General features: G+C 45.3%; 1 non-coding gene across 1 annotated transcript; it reads right to left on the reverse strand.

Moving 5' to 3' along the window:
* Positions 1–13,042: 13,042 nt before the first annotated feature.
* On the reverse strand, positions 13,043–13,115 carry TRNAV-CAC (transfer RNA valine (anticodon CAC)). The gene has a single exon. It is a non-coding gene; the product is annotated as a tRNA-Val (tRNA).
* Positions 13,116–18,390: the final 5,275 nt, after the last annotated feature.

Raw genomic sequence — 18,390 nt, forward strand, 5'->3', positions numbered from 1 at the left:
ATATGATGTTAAGCCCCACATATCAATCATTAGTATATTGATTTTAAAATATGTCCAGTCGGGTCAATCTTAATCGACTATGTAGAGTCGAATTCAGATAGCATGAATGCCAAAGGAATTCAATGTTTTAGGAGCGAAGCTCCTTAGGCAGTGGGTCGTTCCCTTCTCCGTATGTAGTATGTAGCCGCCTCTAGTTTATGGCTTGCTCGATAGATGGCGCAGTGTGCATATGTTTTGGGAAATAGTATAATTATATTTTGTTGGTGGTTTTCACAGCATATCCACTTAGTGGATGATGATGAGTGGGGTGAAGCATCCGTTCATCTGTGTGTCCAAACGTCAGTCTGTCTGTCCGTGTTTCCGTTCATCCATGCGTCTATCTGTCCGGCTTTCGTCCGTTCGTTTTTGCTCCCGTCTGATCGTCCGTTCGTCTGTCCATGCGTCTGTCAGTCCGTCCGCATGAACGGATATTAAGGTACTCGGCTGCTGACCCGCAGGTCGTGGGATCTAATCCCGGCTGTGGCGGCTGCATTTTTGATGCAGGCGTAAATGCTGTAGGCACGTGTGCTCAGATTTGGGTGCACGTGTGCTCAGATTTGGGTGCACGTTAAAGAACCCCAGGTCGTCAGAATTTTCGGTGCCCTCCACTACGGCGTCTCTCATATTCATATATATGATGGCTTTGGGATGTTAAACCCCACATATCAATCAATCAAAAGAACTAAATTTCCAGAGCCCTTTACTGCGGCTTCGTTCATGATGATATCGCTGTTTTGGGACGTTAAACCCCGACAATTATCGTTATTAAATTCGGTACGGCGCACGTAGCAGCTTATCCAAAGGAATATAATCATTGAGATCTCAAGGAACAATAATGGAGCAGTGTTTGAGCAGTGTGGGACGTTTAAGGCGAAATTAAGAAGTGATAGGCATTGGCATGCAGCTAGGACGCAAGATCAAAGCTAGCCACAGCCATTGACTGGATTACAAGATAAGGCGAGCGCGCCAGGGCATGGGGGCTGGCAGGTGTGTGCAAACGGTGCACTGGCACCCCCCCCCCCACACACACACACACACAAGAAGCCAAAAGTCACACTAACGCTTGCCTCTCTACTAAAGCCGCAGCACCGCTCCCCCACCTTTCTCATCGTGATAAAACACGGGTCACTGTGCACCCACAAGGCAAAACCCTGCGACACTCATGTGTGCGTATGGAATATGTGATGGGCATTTATGTTTTATAAGGATCAGAATCCTCCATGAAAAATTTTTATATGCTCGTGTTTGCAAAAGAATTCCGGCCAATCCTGATAGCACAGAGACACGCAAGTATAGAATATGTAACACGAAAGTGGCATTTCGCTTCGCAACCGTGCGCACGCAAGCATCAGTTATTCCATTTCGATAGCTGTAAGGGTCTTGTTCTTAAACGTATTTTTATTCGTTTTGGTGAGTACACAACAACAAATATCAGATAGAAATGAAGTGTATACGTCTAGTCCCTTGTTCTTCCTCAACCTGCTTCATTATTCGTTACAAACACATTTGTTTTTCGCATAAACAGGTCCAGTTATTGCGATAACAAACAGGACAGTTGTCGCGATGGTGTACACACACTAGATGGGATAATGATGCAATAAAGAACACCTGAACCTCGTTTGAACTACGTCGATGACATTGCATCAATTTGTTAAGCAACGCAGGGGACGAATTGGAGGCAAGTGGGAACTTAAGGACTCTTTTTTTTTTCTTAGGCCAATAATAATGATAACTAACAGACAATAATGCCACGGAAAGTACAGAGCACGAATTGCAATTCATGATTACTGAATTACACAATGAGAGCAGAAAGGTAGATCTTAAAATTATTTTGCATAAAACGAAAGTAATTTACGACAACCTCGGAAGGGAATAGTGCTTCAATATAGGTAGCAGTGAACTTGAAAATGTGAAGGAGTACGTCCATACTTAGCACAGGTCGAAGCTATTGAATATGTAAGAACAAGAGTGACAGAAAAATTTCAACAAAGAAGTGCCTTATGCACCACAATAGACAAGGATGGATCAAGTGGAACAATTTCTCCATTTTCACAACGAGTGTGGGAAAGGGCTGAGGGTTCCCATGTACTACATCAAGAGGCCCAGATGGCATTCCAATTATGCTGATAAAGACATTGGGTCCGAAGTCTAAGCAGATTTTGAGAGAGGCGTTGATCAAAATAATAATCGATGGTGAAGTCCCCGATGGATGGAAACTTAGCAGAATTAGCATGGTCTATAAAGGAAAGGGGGACAAAGCTGACAAACAACTACCGTCCTATAACGGTGGCATCAGTGGTTTACAGCCTTGCGATGCAGATTATAAAGGAAAGACTGCAGACGTGGATAGAGGGTGAGGGGGTGCTGGAGGAACTGCACAATGGGTTTCGGAAACACGGGAGGTTGGAAGACAATATGTTCCCAAGGATGCAGAGCATCGAAATAGCAGAAAAGGAACACAGGCCCCTGTGGCTAGCATTTTTGGATATCAAGGGAGCTTACGATAGCGTGATTCAAGAGGAATTGGGGAGAATACTGGACACACTAGGCGTGGAAGATGTAGTCACTAATGTTTTAAAGAACATCTATAAAGGTAACAAGGTAGTTTTATAAAGTGGTAAAAACAGGTATACAAGCCCACAGAGTTAAAACGGGGTCTTAGGCAGGGGTGTCCTCTGTCACCCTTGTTATTAATGATGCACCTACAAGGATTAGATGTCAAATTAGAGGGAAGTGGAGCCTCTCTTTTGTCCAACAAGGAAAACTCTTTGAATAGGCACTACCAGCAGTAATGTACGCGGATGATATAGTGCTAATAGCCAACAACAAGGAAGACTTGCAGAGATTGATGGGCATCTGTGGTAATGAGGGAGATAGATTAGATTTCAGATTCAGTAAGGAAAAATCAGCAGTCATGATTTTCAATGATAATGAAGGTAGTGAGCTTAGAGTGCAGGAGGTCACGCTAGAGACTACAGATATATACAAATATCTGGGCGTATGGATGAGCAATTGGACCGAGTACCTAAGGGAACACGAAATATACGTGACGACTAAAGGTAGCAGGAATGCAGCAGTTATGAAAAATAAGGCACTGTGAAATTACAATAGGTATTATGTTGTGAGAAGAATATGAAAAGTCATGGTTTCTGGTCTGACGTTCGGCAATGCAGTCTTGTGCATGAGATCAGAAGTTCAATCAAGAGTAGAAATTAAGCAACGGGGGATAGGTTGGTTTGCCTCAGGAGCTCACGGGAAAGCACCAAATCAGGGAGTGCAAAGTGATATGGGATGGACATCATTTGAGGGCAGGGAAGCTAGCAGCAAGATAAAACTTGAGAAGCGATTGAGAGAAATGGGGGAGGAGCGTTGGCCTAAGAAGGTTTTCAGCCCAACATGAAGAATGTCGATAGAAAATGGAGGAAACGAACCAGAAAATTGACGGGTAAATACTTGGAGAACAGCAGGGGGTCAAACCAAAAAGAGTTATCGGTTAAGAAGAAGGTTAAGGAAGCTGAGACCGATATGTGGATAATCGGCATAATAAAAAGTCCGCTCTAGAGATCTATCGAACTTTTAAGAAGGAAATTACAAGCAAAGGTTCTATGATATTGCTCGGGGTAGTTCTCTACTGTTTGAGGCCAGGACGGGAGTATTGCGAACCTAGACATTTCGGGCCAAATACGAAGGGGTAGACACGGTATGCAGTGCGTGTAAAGAGGAGGAGAAAACTGCCGAACACTTTATAATGTTCTATAAAGGTCTTCACCCTATATTTCAGGATGATGGCGCAGAGTTTTTCAAAGCACTGGGGTTTAAGGACAGGGAGGGCATAATAGACTTTAAACGGGCAGAATTAACAAGAAGCAGCTAGGTTATCTGATTGGTGGCTAAAGTGAAGACAAGAATGAAAATTAAACCCTGCACTGCAAAGTACCAGTCCTCAACCCCACTATATAAAGGGGAAAAAAAGATATAGTTTTTGGTTCACTAAGTGTTACGACTTAAGTTGGTGGCGTGAGCCACCAAGCCGTACAGCCATATCAATCCATCCATCCATCACGACTGCGAAATTTTAATAAAGTGTTATGTTGGCTAGCAATCCTGAACGCTGTTTCACACAAATATGCGAACCTGAGTTTCAAGACCGACGTCTGTCGCAGCCTAGCGCTGCTGCATGGAAGAAATATTAGAATATTCAGGGGGTGGCACTGGGCAGCCCCTGTTTGCACCCCCCTCCACGCACCCATGGTCATAGGCGTGCGCAATGTTCCCACTCAGGGTGGCGGGGGCGAAGGTTCGTTGCAACTTTTAAGTCAATGTATGGGGCGGAATTGGCACCCCTCCCCTTCCTTGCTAAGTCAATGAATGGAGCAAACTCTGCGCACCCCTCTTAAGCGAATAGGAGGGGGGGGGGGGGGGGCTCCCCCTGCCCCCTGATACATTTCGCACATGGCGGCAACCTGGAAGCAAACGTCCATCAAAGCCATTTCGTAAACGATTACAGCCATGTGTTGGCGACGTGGCAGGCCGATTTCGGAAGACGTCGGTAGGAGTTAGAGCGAATATTAGCCCCGAGAACGAACGTTGGCGTCGCCGCAGTCGCGGCGAAGTGACGTCACGGCACAGACTCGCCTGCTCCGCCACCGACGGTCGCTTCTTTCTGAGCCCGCCTTGTACCACTCTTCTCAATTTCTTCTCAATTTCGAGTAGTAGATTACCAAAGGTACAAAGTAAAGATATTTATTGCTGCTAAAGGTTAAGATGCGAAAGGTATGGACCCACTTTGAAAATGAAAGAGCAGGACAGCGAGACATTAGTTGTTTTTGCCATGCACGTACTTGACGAAATCAATGCTAATAAGATATTCGTGCTAAATGGGTCTGACTTCATTACAACTTGGCATAGACTACGCGATTAATCAGTTGTGTCGAACTATTATAAATGAAATTGGGACGTTTTCTGTTTACTCACAGCATTGCAATTTACCATGCTAGTTAAGTCTGCCTCTGCAAATAATGCCGCAAATGAGACAGAATTCCGCTTTGGGATACAGGAGACTGTCTGTCATACACAATCACTTACAATAGTGAGGAAAAAAAAGTAACGCTGCAAACCACAGAATGATTTACGGAATTCTGAGAAGTCGGGATACTCGATTCTCATGTACAGATTTATTTTTCTCAATAGTCGTCTGGATTACGCAGTCGGATTACGCAGTCTGGATTACCCCTATTTACGCAAAAAGCTGACTCATTTACCAACACGTCATAAACGGTAATGTTCACTTCACGCAAGAGCACTGCTGATAACAATAAAAAAACACGCCAGAAGGCCGTAATGAACTGTTTCGATGACGCACGTTGCTTTGTGGCCCACGCGATAATGAAACGCCCTTTGCCTGAGTGAACCAACGATCCGTCTCGTACGTCATGTTCATGTATACAGATTGATGCTGTTCTGGGGTAATCAACCTTGCGAAAAATTTATTCATCGGGTGGCTATCTAAACTGGTACTTACAAGCGCGACAACACAGTTGCTAGGATATTGCACGTAGACACGTATACCAGTAGCAGTTTCTGCAACTAACCTCAACTTGTTTTTCTGGTGAAACGAAGCGCCGAAATTATTCCCCAAAACATCAAACTAGACAAAGTGATGAAATATAAGCAACTACATACTGGAAAATCTAACGCAACATCTGTGGCGGTATTCACCGCCGTAGAAAGAAAAAAACTGCCAGCATTTACCTCGATGCGTCCGATATAGGTATACCAATTGTGGAGGCGAAACAATCGCATGTTTTTAAAGGAATCGCTCATGAACAGCACAACCTGAAATGCAAGTACGCTGTCGTATACGTTTCAGAAGCGCGACATGATTGCGAGGCACGCTGCAGAGTAATTGTGGTCATCTCGCTTTTTTTTTTAACCTACTGCGCATGTATTGTCTTTCTCTTCACACCCCTGTCGGAGTGCACGCGGATACCATAAACCTCATCAAAGCGTGTACGCTGGAGCGCCGGCACCATTGGCGATCTACTGTAAAAAAAAAAAATTTAGCTCGTCATTGTTTTACCTGGAACGTAATCGATGCTGCTTCCGTCATTTATTTTAAGAGTGAGAAGAGCAAAACGTTTACGCTGGCAGCGCAAAGGCGTTCGAAGCGAGCGCGTGTTATGTAGAGGCATCAAATTCTGCCCAGGCGGCGCAGCGAAAAACGCCGCCACCAGCGCCCCCGTTGCCACGCCGGCCATAATTGGGTAGTGCACAGAGAGCCGTCCGCAAGCGAACGTGCATAGGCCCTCCTCCTTCGTTGGTCTTGAGACGCGGTTTCCTGAAAATCAAGGACCTAGCAAGCTTCTTCCTTCAATACAAACTTGCTTCATAAAAGTAGGAAGCTCATCAAAACGAAATGCGGGAAAAATGGCTCGCTTCATAAAAATAGGAAGCTCATCAAAACGAAATGCGGGAAGAATGCAAAATGTGTTTAATTTATTTCAGCGTGCTGCATCTGGCAATTTAAGTGCAAGCGAGCATTCTATGACATCTAGTTCGAGGCAAACACTAAACTAAGTGCATATATGAAGACTCTATATATGCGATCAGTGGTACGAAGCTCGCTTTATCCGGCACGAATGACCCTGGTGATTTTCGCTTTGCGGTTGTTAGCAGCTGCTTGCTGTGTATTGAAGTGTCTTATCTGGCATGTTCGAATGCTCTGTTGACGGTTGTCTTCCCTGTGTGTATACTGCGGATTGAGATACATGCGTGTCCACTTTCTTAGTGTACAACGAAAGGCAAAACCGATGTCTCCGAGATAGCTCCGGCAAAGAAAAAAAAACTGCTTGTGGTCGCGATCACTTTGCGATTTACCTGTAGGACGCACGTGTTCGCATTTCCTATGTAAAACTGGCACTTGGAGCCTTCAAAGCCCTAGTGTGCTTAATGCTGTGCGGTGGCGATAACTTCAGATTATCGGTGGTCGCAGCGTGTGGGATGTTTATCGCAGCCGGGCGTCACTTGTCTACTGATGCACCTCGTGCACCGTGGACAGAGGGTCCGTTAAGCTTCATATTCGAAGTTACCATGTCTCTCCGTCAAAACTACTCAGAACAACAACAGAAGACCACGTTATCACACTTACTCAAGCGAACGGCCGTGGCGAACGCGAGTATTCGCTTACTCAACACGTTCGCAACGGCCTGTATTTAGCGCTCTCGCCATTCTGCTTTGCGAAAGCTGCGGAAATGAGTAAAACTGAAGTCATCTACGTCCGTGGCGATTCCCAAAGCAACAGTAGCGCAGACTGGGGTCTTTTTTCGTGGAGCGCAGAGCTTGCGTCTGCTCTTGCTTTCGCCGTCGTTAAGGACTAGCAAACACTTCACGGCAGTTCGGTGACGCGTCTAACCAACGGAAAGAAATTGATAGCTTTTTTTTTTTGGTATGCAATGCGCAAATACATTTATTATTGAGCTCAATCGTAGTTTCGTACGCTGTAGTTTCACCTGGTTGCGCAGCAAACTGTGCAAGGAAGTCAGGCTTTGCAATACTCAAAACAGCGTTTGAAGTACGCACTAGTAACAGAATTTCACTATCGCGTTCGACTCTTAAGCATACAAATTAAGGTTCCCGAACTTTTTCTAACCAGTACAATTTTTTATAAAAGCTCTATAAGCTCTACAACAGTAAGGTTACAGCCGTTTTTTTTTTGAACAAAATCAGATCGAGGTTGCGACTAATTAACAAAAACTCTTCAAATACCTCTTCAGCTATTAACTTCAGCGCAACAACTTATATTAAAATTTAGTGAGTGTCAATTTCTGGGATCTGTATACATTTCTACAGAAACCACAAAAGGTGCACATAGAATGAAGTGTTCGTCATCGAACTTGCCGGGCGAAATCGAAACTGTTTGCTCAAGACGCACACTAAGCTCGACTGGTCTATATTGCGTCAGATCTGAACTACCCTTCTCATGGAGGTGACAAAGTTGGAGAGAGAGAGAGAGAGAGAGAGAGAGAGAGAGAAATAATTAAAAGGAAGAGACAAGGAGGTTAACCTAAACGAACTGGTTTGCTACCCTGTACGGGGGTGGGGAAAAGGGTCGGAAAGAGGATAGATATAGAGAGATATAAAATAAATTAGAAAAAAAACACACATGCGCACACATTCAGGGAGTTCCGATTGCAGTCGCTTAGACAGGCCGGTTGAACGCAAGAAGCGCATGAGCGCCTTCACGGCCTTCTTCTGCGACATGAAGTCCTGTCGGCAGCGCAGGAGTCTTTCTTCCGAAAGAGGCTGGTTGTCCAGTTCATCTAGTGCATTGCAGAGTGACTGTCTCTGCGAGCAGTATTGTGGGCATTCATACAGAATGTGCCAAGTTGTTTCATCACTGCCACAATGGTCGCATGCAGCAGTGTCAGCCATTCCTGTGTGGAACGCGTATACTCATACACGCTTCCCAGTCGCATTTGTGCTCGTAGCAAAGAGCTCTCAGTATCCGTTTCAGAACGGAATGCATACGCTCTACCGGATTAGATTGCGGGTGATGTATCGAGCTGTGCACTACTTTTATTCCACATTTATCCATAAAGGTAGAGGTAAGGCAGCTGGTGAAGCCGTTACCATTGTCGCATTGGATTTCAGAAGGAAATCCGACGCGTCCAAATATAGATAGCAGTGCATCCACGACATGAGGGGAATTGAGCTCCTTAAGTGGTATCGCTTCCGGAAATTTTGTGGCTACACAGAAAGCCGTCAGGGTGTACCGACAACCTTGCCTTGACTCTGGCAGTGGCCCGACGATATCAATTGCTAGGCGCCGAAAAGGTTCTGTGATAATTCGCACAAGCTTCATGGGTGCCTTCCACTTGTCCGTGGATTTCCCCGCTCTCTGACAAGTGTGTCGCATGGGTGTACAAAGTCTTCGATATCCTTCCAGCATTACGGCCAATAAAACTCAAGGGAAACTCCCGCCTTAGTCTTTTTTTATGCCGAGATGCCCTGCCCATGCGTTTTCATGCGCCAGTTCCAATAGCTGGCGACGATACTTTTGTGGCACCAAGAGCTGCTCATACTTGCGACCCTGCGCATTTGTGTAGCTCCGATACAGAAGCCCTGCTTTCTCAAAAAAAGAAACATTCTTTTTCTTTTTTCTCAAGTTTACACTTTCGATTGGCGCTTTAATCGAGAGGTCCTCACGCTGCTCTGGAATGAGCGTTTCTCGATCAACCCTCGACAGCTTACTCCAACTTTCCGCTACAGGCGAGATGTTACACCCCCTCGCTCTGACTCAATTGCGCCATGTCGTCTCCTCCTGCTACGGAAACCACGCCAGTTGCTTCGGCGACGGGCCGCTCGAGTGACTGCTCACATGACTCACATGGAGAATTTCCTCTCTGAGGTTCCGTCGACTCGCCGCCAAGGTCACTTGATGCTTCATCACATCGAACAAGATCAAGCTCCTGCGAAAGCTTCCACGCTTGCGATCGCGTGAGGGCCATGTACGCTAAGTTGGAGAAGAACGATTTACCCTGCTCTTTGAAAAGCTACTCTGAGTTGTTAGAGAAAAGATAAGGAAAACGATCGGGAAGCGCGGCAGACACAGCCGCTTTGGTGCGAAGCTTACCGAACGGGCCTTCAATGACAACCGTAGCGATTGGTAAGCAAGCACTCTGCTCCTCGGCGACTTGCGTGATCCACGAGCATTCTCCTGTAAAGTCATCCAGAGACACGAATCAAGGATGGACAACGTCCATGGTTGTTGCTGAGTCTCGAAGTGCTCGACACGTTTTTCCATTCACACTACTTTCTTGGGGATACGGCTCTAACAACCACATGTTCTTTTCCGATTCTCGGATTGTTGCGAAAGCAAACTTTTGCTTACAGTTTATAGCAATGTGCCCTTCCTTTTTGTAGTTGTAGCAGATTAGCGGCTTCTGTGATTCAAACGCCCGTGTTGTATCAGTGCGTTGTTTAGAAACCTCACTCGATTTCTCCGCTTCCGTTTGCCCTTCCCCTACAGTGTCCTTCGTAAGAGACGGGTCCTTCTTGAAATTACGGTGCGGAGCGGGTTTCCGTTGATCAGGTTTCTTTGAAAAGCCCTCTTTCCTTTCATCATTTTCAACGCGCACTGCCCTGCTATGCAACTTTCAACGAGTATAATACTTCTCAGCTAGCTCTGCTGCTTTGTTTAGCTGTACTTCACCAAGTTTGTCCTGCAGCCAAAGCTTGACATCCTCCTCGATGCAGCGGTGGAATTGCTACAATGCAATGTATTTTACCACTTTATCGCGATCGTCACACCTCCGCCCTTGAGCCATTCAATTAAATCGGCTTTAAGACGAAACGCGAAGTCAACGTGTGACTCATTCCCCTTTTTAGCATACCGGAACCTTTGCCTGAAAGCCTCGGGTGACAACTTATAACGTCTCAAGAGCACTTCCTTAACCTCGTCATAGCTCTCAAACGCTTCCCTCGACAAGCAAGTTATCGCGTCGGACACTTCGCCGGGAAGAAGAGCTAACAGGTTCTGCGCCCAAAGAGACCGCTCCAAAGCATTTCGCTGACAGACGTGTTCAAACTTGACGAGATACTTCGCCATGTCCTCGCCTTCTACGAACGGTGGCAGTTGGTCGCGAATTCTCTGACCGCTGACCTGAACTGTCGCAGAAGCTACGCTAGGCACCTGCGAGCACTGTAGAATTGCAAATTCTATTCGTTTCAACTCAAGGCGCTGCTGTCTCTCGGTCTCCTCACGCCGTTCTCGCCTTTCAGCTTCTTCACGTTCGCGAACTTCTACTTCTCGCCTTTCGGCCTCCTCGCGGCGTGCTTTGATATCCGCCCAGGCCTCATCGACTTCCTCAGCCGACACTCCTTCATCCTTCATGATCTCGAGGATCGCTTGCTTTCGTTTCGCACGGCCCAAAGTAATGCCGAGTTCCTCACAAATTTCGATGAGTTCCTTCACTTTAAGGTTCTCCATCGTTCACACTAGCCTCTTGCTGTTTGCCCCTGTTAAGGATCTACTTGCCGTACCCACTATCTACTAGCAAGACGCAAGTCTACTAGCAAGACGCGCAAGCAATTTTTAGCACTCCCGTGTTTACCCCCTCCGCATTAACGTTGGTTTCAAATCTCTTCGACTTTGCTTGAAACGATCAAAGCTCGCTCTAATGCTTCACACAGCCCTTCTCTAAAATACTATAACCTGAGCTAGAGTAGTCTGGTGAAATGAGGGGAAAAAATCAGGCACTCACCGCATCGATGTCGCTGACGCCGGCCGATCCCACCGCTGCCAGCCACTGTTGCGGAAGCGCGCCTCCGACGACGTTAGGAAGGGCGCCACGAATTTCACCGCTGCAACCACTGTTACGAAAGACGGCGACGCGAACACGATCCCCAAGGCACCACTGCTTCGAACTCCGCCGGGAAGGTCACCAGCCGTTTGGTAGCGTAGGTTTCTCAGCTCACGACTGCTTCTGCACAGAGCTGATAGACGAGTGGACGAGACGACGGTGAGTTAACAAGGTTTATGTACAGAAAAGACATAGAGGCGTTACCAATTCGGCACTGGGGCCGACAGCTTAGAGACTCGGACAGCCGAGCTCTCTCCTCTGACACATAGGTTTACTGGTCGCGACGCGCCGCAGGGCTTTTTTTATATGCACCGGGTGGATTCTTTGAGTAACCAAATGTCCAACCAGAAGCGCCGCTGGTCATGAGGTCAGAATCCTCCAATGGTGTCGCCGCTGGGCCGCGTCATTCTCATCAAATACGGAGCCGCTGCACGTGGCTGCACCCAAGGTCGAGCGACGTCGCCACGCATTGCGTAAGACTCGCCAGACAGGAAGGCGCCGCCGCGTGATGACGCCGTGGAGTTGTTCGCGTCAGGCGGGCTCGCGTGCTGGCCTTGACACAGATTGCCTTTTTCGGAGGCATGGACGTTCGATGTGGACTCGCAGGCATAACATCAGAGATATACATTTGTTTTCAGCCGTTGTGCATTCATTAAATCACGAAACAATAGCCTGCTTTGATTTAAATGCAGGGTATCAAAGCATAAAACGAAGCTTCGGCACATTCGTAGGGCTGGAAATACCGCGGTAATGTGGGTTTTAAAGAATTGCTTTTTGGTTGGGTGAACTGAATCAAATTTAGTTATTTTATTCAGTTTATTCTTTCTGCAGATTTCAAACCACTAACTTTGCATTTATAAATGCTGCACTAAAGAAAAAGGTATGCAATTTTTTTAATGTGTGCTTAGCGTATTTCTTGCGGTGCTTTTAGGAAACATTGCTTTGTAATATAGTTCACGATACTGCATCAAAGCAAAGTATGTCAGAAAATTTGGAAGAGATGGTCGGTAGCTGGCAAGGCAAATCAGACTATTTTAAATGAACTTCAAATGCTATATAATGCAAAAATACGGAAATGAATAAAAAATGTTGGCTGCGTGCAAATTATCGAGAATTATAATTTGGTGATTGTTACTCGGAATAATCAAATTACCATCTGCAGCTATAGGCCATCTCACTGGAATCATCTCCTATATTTTGCTTTTACATAGGATATCGTTAACTGTAGCGTAGGTAGGGTAGCGTAGGACAAAAATTGTTTCCGAATGGCTTCATATAAAATATGCTAACGACACGTTTTAAAGATTGCACGCTTTTCGCTCTAATGAACCTACTATAAATCTAGTGAATGAAATTTACAGAAAAAAAAACTGAATAACGTCTTTGCAATTCATTCAATTTCCTCAACAACAACAACAAAATTGGAATACTCAAGGAACCGGCGTTTTTTCAACACTGAGAATTAGTCGAGTGTCGTTTTATGTTTTGATGCCTTGCATATGAGTTCATGTGCGCCATTGTTGTTTGAATCAATCAATGTCTTACAGGCGCAAACAAGCATCTCTGAGTTCATCGTCGTTTAACGGCACGCCTTAGCGAGAAACAGAAAAAAAAAGAAAAAAGTGTAATGAAAAAAAAAAACATGTTTCCGCCCGGGATCGAACCGGGGACCTTGCGTGTGTGAGGCGCACGTGATAACCGCTACACCACGGAAACACAGGTGGAGGGAGAGTTCTCTGGCCGGTAGCCAATCCATTCAGCAAATACACTCCCCCCACCCTTTTCTTTCATCTTTAGATGATGCACATTTTCTTTGTTAAACAAACAACCTTTTGTAGACAAATAGGCAAAAATAACCGCTGCATTTCGCTTTCATCCCTCTATTATTGCTTGCTGTCAGTTGAGGGGGACGTGGAGAACAAAATATAGCCCCTTTCTAGCCAGGGGCGTAGGGAAGTGGTGACCGGGTGGACAGATGTGGTCGAGTGTCATTTTGTGTTGTGCATGTACAAGTGAGAAAAAAAATCCGGAGCTTAGGGGGGGGGCATAGACTTGGTGTACTCCATTCTGGCTACGCCACTGTTTCTAGCTTCTTAGCGTGTCGAGCGTATTTGGCATCCTACACACGTCTTCAAAAATCGGCCTGACGCATGGCCAACACGTGGCTGTAATCATTGGCGAAATGGCTGCGATGGAGATTTGGATAACTCGATGTTTGCTTCCTGGTTACAGCCAGGGGTGTTGGAATGGGAGTGCAAGCGAAGGGAGAGCTACCCTCCCCCTTCCCGGAATTTCGGTTAATATTTTCCTATGCAGTAGCGAGAAGCTGCAGCAGACGTCGGTTTGCAAGCTTAAAGTCCACATATTTGTTTGAAACAGCTAGAGTTCATCACTGCTAGCCAACTTCACACTTTATTAAAATATTGGCGGTCATGACTCGGCAGAATGACACGCCATCCCATATTCCTGCTCTTCTCCCCATCGATGCATCCTCCTGAGAAAAGCTCCACGGACGCCCTTAATTCCGCCACACAACTGGCATACGAAGCCCACAATGTGATGGCAGACTACAGTGTACTACTGTAGCCGGACTAAGCGTGCCATATCCCTCTACGTGCTGAAAAAAAAAAAAAAAGTCTGGTCGACAACTCGCGGAATGACTGGCACGCGATGACAACTTTTCAGAACAACCTAATGGCTTGGCGATTTCACTGTAGTTTTTTATGCGTACAATTCCTTTTTTGTTGATTTTTCGTTGTGACTAATTAGCACGTGTCAGACTTATGTCTATTAATGTTGAGCTGCTTTGGCCTTTCGTTGTTGTAGTTTGCGCCAGTCCTGTGTACTCGCCTTCGTCCGTGTCTTTTTCGCTCAACCCAAATATATTTTTCAAGAAAGCACCAACTATCCCAAACGAAAGCTTTAGTGTAGAACTAGTCGACGAGGTTAGGACTAGCGAGCGTGGGACACCCTGCAAAATGTTGTCTTGAGTTGACGATCCCAGGTTCGCATTAGTGCACTTTGAGAACTCTTACGTGATATATTTCACTCTCACAAGTTAATTATAAGCGGAGACAATTAAAGGAGCACTGACATCAAATTTCAAGATCGAGATGTGCCCATTAATCGATCACTTGGTATGCATAGGTGGCTTGGCCAAATTTGAGTGGCGTCCGTCGCGTGGAATGTATTTTATTTCGACGTCAAACAGCGTAGAAAAGCTGAGGAGAAAAAAAAAACGAAAGATAGACTGCCCTGTGACATCGACACTAGGGCGCCGACTTTCGAAGAAGTCTTGGATCGAACGCTCAAGCTGTTCGGACTCAAGCTGTTCGGACCTGCTGTTCGGACGCCATCACCGCTGATCTTCCGCTGAACCGGGCTTCGTTCTGAACCGGGCTCGTCCCTTCGGACTCTTTCGGACGGTGGTTTGGCTGAGTTTTTGGGTGAATTTGACCTGTTGAAACTAGCTGACGTGGCATATTACTTCTTTAAGCAATCGAATTAGTGCTAATGTCTAATTCATCTCCTGGCCAAGGGCATAGCCCTTGGTCAGCCTCCTTGCCTAATGATGAATTGCCATTGGAATGTTTTTTCCGCAGTGGTGTTGGAAGCATCCCTGTTGCGCTGGTGCCCTCGAATGGTGGATTTATTAGGCTCAATAACCCGAAGGCGATCCAGGTGGGGTTGCAGGCCATGACGCCGCACTTTCAGCTGATAAGTGATGTTCGTCAGTTCGGAAGAGGTGGTTTGGTATGCAGATCGTCAGATCCTTCGTGCGTTTCTGACATCCTAAAATGCAAGACATTTGCTTCGGTCCCGGTAAGTGCATTTATCCCGCCTCATTTAGCGTGCACTAAGGGAATTGTACGAGGAGTCGACTCTACATTAACGCCCGCTGAGACTCTGGAAAAGCTGTCTGATGCTGGGGTCATAGCTGTGTACCGATGCAACCGATTAGTTAACGGTGAGAAAGTCCCCACTGAGTCGGTTATTGCTACCTTTGCCGGCACTTCCTGTCCATCCGAGTTGAAAATATGGCCGCTCATTTTCAGAGTCGAACGTCTCGCTTCTCGTCCTCTCCAATGTCAAAACTGTTGGCGTTTTGGTCACAGTGCAGGGGGCTGTAAATCAAATTCACGTTGCCGCATCTGTGGCGATACCCACCCATCGAAGGAGTGCATCGCCGAAATCGAAAAGTGCTGCCTCTGTGCAGGAAATCACGCGGCCGATTATCTGAACTGCACCGCAAGGTCCAATGAAACGCAACTTCTAGAAATCATGGACAGACGTCGTTGCTCGCGGCGAGAAGCAATAACAGTTGTGAAGGATAGAGCCTTTGGATATGCCGGAGTCGCGTCGAGGCACGAACAACTAAGTGAGACGAAGATTCTTAATCTTATTGAGGCTGCAGTAGAAAAGGCGATGTCGAAAGCGCTGGAACACATAGTTACGAGCGCGCGAGTGAGTGCATCTCTCAAGTGTTTTGCTCACAGATGACACAGCTGGCTTCTGTGATAGCAGTACCGATGGCCAAGTCGGCACCTTGTGCAGTGGAAGTTATACCGAATTTAGCCCCACAGCGACAATCCCGCGAGGAGAAAACCCCAATTTCGTCCGTACCTTCTACGTCGACCCACGTGGAGGATCAGAATGAAATGGACGTATGCCAAGATTTCAGGCGTCAGAAGCGCACTGGATCTCCATTAAAATCTCCTTGCCCAAACACAAAACCCAAAAAGGGCAGCGAAAATGCCAGTGCACTTTTTAAGGAGAATATTTTAGAAGCTGCCGTTGCTGAAGTGTTTCGCTCGTCAACATAGATACCTTGAAAGTACTACAGTGGAATTGTAGGTCTTTGATTTCTGCTTCTACTGACTTACTTTGCTTAATTAATCAGTTATATCCGGATATAATCTTATTACAAGAAACCTGGCTTAACCCTGTTAAGAATTATCATTTAAACAATTTTAGAGCATTTCGGTTAGACCGTCCATCACTAGGAGGTGGTCTAATTATACTAGTCTCGAATAAATTTTGCCGCACAGCGAGCATAGCTTTTCAGCTTATGTCCACAGACTGTGAAATTTTGGCAATAGACCTCTGTCTGCCCGGGCACCACCCTTTTTCACTTATAAACGCATATTTTCCAACGGGTTTGCATAATACTCAACAATTAGATACTGCCTTAGCTAATTGCAAGAATGATTTCCTTCTGACTGGTGATTTCAACTCACATCATGTTTCATGGGGATTTCGAACAGACCATTCTGGTACTCTTCTGTGGGATTGGATGATTAATAAAAATCTTACCTGCCTAAATGATAGACAGCCTACTTTTATTCGCGGACGGACACGATCGGTATTAGATCTCACGTTTTGCAGCCCAAGTGTTTCAATAAAGTCTTGGAAAACAATTGATTTCTCTTCAAACAGTGACCATCTTCCTGTATACTTTGAAATCTCATGTGCTGTGAAATCTATTGAAAGGACAAAGAAAACATTGATCAATTACAAAAAATTTAAAGACTGCTTGCGTTCCAACATTAGGGCAGTGTCCAGTGGTCAAAATGAAGACCTCGGCAGAAATCTCTGTTCTGCTTTAAAAATCTCCAAGAACACTTCAGAATTTGTAATTGCTTCGTCGTCATCCAAAAGTGCCCAACCTAGTAGATGGTGGAATGATGAGTGCACACGAAATTATAGAAGAAGAAAAGCCGCATGGAAAAGACTTATATGTAATCAGAGTCCAAAAAATTGGAAGGATTACCAGTTCATTGCGGCAACATTTAAACGCACTATATCGCGAGCGAAAGAGCAATATGACCAAGAACATTTCGAGTACCTGTCTAAATCAAATAACAAACGTGCTTTATTCAACTTCCTTCGTGGTAGGAAGAAGACCCCTATACCAGGAAACGTTGACTCAGTAGTTTACACCTCACAGGAACTACAGGAATCTTTGAATCAGTTGGCTAAAGAATTAGAAAACAGGTTCTCAACGCATCTTCCTAATTCGGCTTACACAACAACCATCTATGACTACACAGAAATATCGACTTCCGAATTAAATCAGGCTATGGAAAGATTGCCAAATGCAGCACCAGGCCCCGATGGAATAACAAATACAATGCTAAAAATACTTCACAGGGAATATCCGAATGATCTGTTAGGTCTCATCAATTATTCCCTTAGAAGAGCATGGATCCCTTCTGAATGGAAGATTGCGAAAATTATACCATTGCTTAAGAAACAGGGGGCAGGCTATAATTTAGACAACATACGACCGATAGCCTTAACATCTAATGTAGTAAAACTTATTGAAAGGGTACTTCATGGTCGTATAATTAGGTTTATTAACGAGAAACAACTGTTGAGTTCTTCCCAAATTGGCTTTAGATCTGGATATTCCATATGGCATGCACATGTAGATCTGGAAAGTCGTATTCATATTGCCCGTCACAAAAAGCACTTTGCGGCTTTAGTAACGTTAGACATATGTAAAGCATATGATAGTGTAGAGTATTCTATCTTGACTAATCAGTTATGGAGTCATGGACTTCCACCTTATATAGTAGCATGGGTGACGGAATTTTTAAGTAGAAGAGAATTCTATTGTTATCAAGGCGGTTTCTCTTCCTGTAAGCACAAGCAAACCCGAGGTGTACCTCAGGGGTCAGTACTTTCCCCGGTTTTATTCAACATATTGCTTAGTACCATCCCCGTTCATCCAGAAGTGAAAACCTATGTTTATGCCGATGACATTGCTTTCTTTGCTATGTCACATGACTTCCACTGTCTCTACACTATCTTGCAAACATATCTTAATAAAATAGAACATTGGTTGGATGGATTGATGTTGAACCTCAATACCGGTAAATGTGCTATTCTCGTTTTTCCAATCAAAGATCCCGTGCACATATCTATTAATTACAAGCTTCAAGATATCCCACAAGTACAATCATTGAAATATCTTGGAGTTATGTATAAT

The sequence above is a fragment of the Rhipicephalus microplus genome, chromosome 3 (genome assembly GCF_043290135.1).
Source record: "Rhipicephalus microplus isolate Deutch F79 chromosome 3, USDA_Rmic, whole genome shotgun sequence".
NCBI classification, from domain to species: Eukaryota; Metazoa; Arthropoda; class Arachnida; order Ixodida; family Ixodidae; genus Rhipicephalus; species Rhipicephalus microplus.